Source organism: Alligator sinensis, unplaced genomic scaffold, assembly GCF_000455745.1.
Source record: "Alligator sinensis unplaced genomic scaffold, ASM45574v1 scaffold1336_1, whole genome shotgun sequence".
NCBI classification, from domain to species: Eukaryota; Metazoa; Chordata; order Crocodylia; family Alligatoridae; genus Alligator; species Alligator sinensis.
Window position 1 is genome coordinate 163,768 of NW_005843037.1, and position 3,990 is coordinate 167,757.

General features: G+C 52.6%; 1 protein-coding gene across 6 annotated transcripts in view; it reads right to left on the minus strand.

Moving 5' to 3' along the window:
* Positions 1-3,988, minus strand: part of HAUS2 (HAUS augmin like complex subunit 2) — a 21,232-nt gene extending 17,244 nt beyond the window's left edge. Inside the window, exon 1 of one of the 6 annotated variants that reach the window (XM_025193349.1) lies at positions 3,941-3,988. The gene's annotated coding sequence lies outside the window, so the exon portion shown is untranslated. Of the gene's footprint in view, positions 1-3,931 lie in introns of all 6 variants that reach the window. The other 5 variants (XM_025193346.1, XM_006036900.3, XM_025193345.1 and 2 more) reach the window with 5 other exon arrangements.
* Positions 3,989-3,990: the final 2 nt, after the last annotated feature.

Consider the following 3,990-nt stretch of genomic DNA (forward strand, 5'->3'; position numbering starts at 1 on the left):
GCACTGGGTCCGATAGGCTCCGCAGTGCTTAGAGATCTTCACACAGTGTGAAGTCTCCTCCTCCTGGTGTTCGTGGAGTTCTCCAACTTGGGCGGAAAGCACTCAAGCTTTTTATACAGCTAGCAAGCCAATCACTAGCCGCCACGTGTGAATAATTTAATGCAAGCCAATAATGGGGCTCGAATTATAATGTAAATGGCGGGAACTCTTTGCAAAGTGCATTGCTGTGCTGCAAAGAAGAAATGCACACTGCAAAGAAAGCTACAAATTGGCGGGAAAATAATTCAGTGGTGCCAAAGCGCACACAAAACAAAATCACACCTTTGGGTTGTGACAGTTGACAGACGTGCAGCAAATGCCATGAGTTATAGCAACCGCCCTCTCCACCCCCACCCCCTCGAACAGACATTTGCTGTTTGTTTTTGTGGGTTTTTTTTTTGGGGGGGGGGGGGAGGGGGGGAATCAAACTCCATGTCTGTCAGCCCCCTTCAGCCACTCTCCCCTAGCCACCCCCCACCCCCCAGCTCTAATGCCGTCTGCAGGATGGGAGGGGGAGAAGTGAGGAAGAGGGTGCTGCCCCGCCCCCTCCCCCCAGCACAGGCTGGGCAAACCCCAGGCTGCAGCTCCCTCCCCTTCCTTTCTCCCATCCCATCCTGCAGACAGCACTGGCAGCAGAGCTGAGCTGCATTAATTCAACCCTGCTCCTGTGGAGGGACTAACAGAAATTAATGAATGTGCTCTGCTTTGGAGCACCTTCACCTGTACCCTCCTGGAATGAGTGTTTTCAGGGGTCCAATTGGGTGACAAAATGTCACTTCTGTCAGTGCTCTTAGTTCCTTAGACTGACTGTTGTCCAGAATCTTGGGCCAGCTGATGAAACAGTTCCAGCTCCTGCTGATTCTGGGCTCTTTGGAGACTCTCTTATATTTGGACAGACTTAACTGGAGCCTCCAGGTGCTACTGTTGCTCGGATAAACAATGCCGATAACCACACCTCACAGAGTTTTATGCAGTGGGCAAGGTGATGCTACAGCTCAAGACCCTGAACTACTCCTCTCTATGGGGATGGGTGCTCTGGTTCTCTATGCTGCAGGGGTTTAGGTTGTAGCCGTGTTGGTCTAAAGATATAGGCAGACGAGGTTCCTTGGGTGAATTTGATATATTTTATTAGACCAACCCAAATGGTTGGAGAATAGTTATTAAGCAAGCTTTCGGGTTCAAAAACCCTTCGTCAGGCTCAGTGTAAATCTCCAGCACAGCTTCTTGGATTGCAAAGTGTAGGAAATCCTATGTCTATGTTTAGTCCCATGTTGCAGGGGTTTAGGTTGTAGCCGTGTTGGTCTAAGGATATAGGCAGACAAGGTTTCCAGCAGGTTGATGAAATGGAGTTCATAGGCTCGTCTCTGGGATGTGTTGTGTAAATTTCCCTTGAGGATCAGGACTGAGAGATTGGAGAGAGAGTGGCCCTCCTGTGAGAAATGTGCCCCCACCGGTAATTGGGTGTTTCTGTCTTTGATGGATTTCCGGTGTGCATTCATTCTGGTGCGCAGTTGTTGTCTGGTCTCTCCTACATATCTTCCATCAGGGAATTTGGTGCATTGGATGAGGTATACTACATTCCTGGAGGTGCAGCTGTAAGATCCTGGGATGCTGATGGCTGGCAACTGACTCCCCAGCCCAGCCCAGCCCAGCCCAGCCCCTGGCTTGTTTACTTTTCATTCCATCCAGGAAGAGCACACACCAACTGCTGCAGCTTCCTGAGCCTGACGAAGGGTTTTTGAACCCGAAAGCTTGCTTAATAACTATTCTCCAACCATTTGGGTTGGTCTAATAAAAGATATCAAATTCACCCAAGGAACCTTGTCTGGTTCTCTATGGAGTGCATAAAAATATCAGATATACCATACTGGGTCAGACCAATGGTCCATCTAACCCAGTAGCCTGCCAGCAATTAGCATTCTGTGAGCACAGGGAGACTCTGGCACACGCCTACTCAGAGGGTGACAGGCTATAGCCCCTGCACTGCCTCCTCCAGAACCTCTTGCTGAAGTTCTGGTTGCACTTTTCACCACAACTGCTTGTTTACACACTCCCCATCTGTGGCTCCACCAAGTCTTAGGACCTGCTGGTTAACCTCCTTCTGGCCCTGGCTAAGCTAGCTATATATCTAGCCAGGAAGGAGGCTCTGGTTGGGAGGATCCCCAGGGATTGTGGGGCTGCTTTCCTTTCTGTTTCCAGGCACAGTATCACCCGGCAGTGTCTGCTGGTTCCTTTAACTTGTTTGAGGGCCAGCAGGCACTGCCCAATGTGCTCTGCTTGATGTCCCCCCTTGGCACACTAGTTATAAACCTCTGACCTCCACTCCTGTCCCCGTTTTCTTCATTATTTGTTTTATGGAATCAGTAACACATCATTAGTGGCCCCCATTACTAAAGGGGACTTATAGTTTCCTGGGTCCTTGTTTCCCATTCATGTGTTAAAAAGCCTGTCAGCAATTAGCCTTCTGCAAGCAGAGGAAAACCCTGGCACATGCCTACCTGGAGTGCACCAGGCTTCAGCCCCTTTGCCACTTCCCCCAGACCCTCTTGCTTAGGTTTTCACTGCACTCCTCCCCACACTTGTTTATTTAGGTGTTCCCCATCTATGGCCCCACCAATTACAGGGACTTCCTGGACAAGCGCCTCCTGGCCCTAAATTAGCAGTATATTGCACCAGGAAGGACACTCTAGCTGGGACTGCGGGGCAACTTGCCTATCCCTCATGTGATCTCGTCTCCAGGCAGAGCATCACTGGGCAGCGTCCACTGGTTCCCTGGACTCGCCTGAGGGTCAGGGGGCTCTGTCTAGCATGCTCTGCTCAGTGTTCTCCCTCGGCACACTAGTTTTAAGCCACTGACCTTACTCCCACCCCTGTCTTTACTTGTCCCCAAAAATGAGCCGCTGTCTACCTAGTGGCCTCCCTTTCTAAGGGAGACTTATAGTGTTTCCTTGTGGGCAGTGACCTACATTCCCTAGGCAACAAACAGGCCTGTATCACACCGAGGCAGAGGGAAAGACAGTGAACTGGGTACGACCAGGGTTTTTCCTACTGTTCCTCTCTCACCTGCAGCCTCCAGCATTTAAGACTCAGGAAGTTCGGATTCAGAGGCTGTGCCCCTCACTCCCGAGCTACCAACACTCCTTCCCACCTAGAATGGTCCCATCCTTTTTGGAATCTGGCTATGCGGACACTGCCAGCTTCTACCGCACCCGGAGGCGAGGAGCTCTGCGCTTGAGCAAGACGCCGCGTGACAAAGAACTTCCTTGGGTTACAGGGGCGACATTTAGGGGGTGTACACAGGTGCACATGCACCCCCTGATCATGGTAGCATGCCCCCTTCAAAAACATGCTGCTGACACTGTCGGTGGTGCGCTACCCCGCTGCCGGCCGCGTCTGCAGGTGGTCCTCGATCCCCACTGGCTGCTGACGATGCTGCTGCCCTTATTTGGCACTCACCACCTCAAGTGCCAGCAGCATCTGCGGGTGATCCCCCGCTTGCCACTGCCTTGCCCCCACCAGCCGCCGGGGGCACAAGTCGTTCATGTTTGGTTAGTCCTAAATTTACTCCCTACTGGTTTCACTGTGTGACCTCTCGCTCTTGTCTTGGGAGAGAGAGTAAAACAAATAATTATGATAACAATAATAAATACATTATTCAGTTAATAAATAGTATCTCCTTTCTTTTCGCCGTTTGCACACCCTGATCACAAACCCTTGCTTGCCGCCGCCGGCCCCACAGCCGTGAGGCGGAGCAGCCCGGCTCGACAGCCCTGTCCCCCCCAACTGGGGCCCGAGGCGCCCGACACCTCCAACCGTTGTTCCGCAGCATTTAACTGCCCGGCCCGGCCCGGCCCGCCCCGCCCCATCCCCTCCCATCTCATCCCCTCCGCACCTGGCTCACCGCGCCCGCGGCCACGCACCGCGCCAGCAACGACCCCGCCGCCGTGGGCT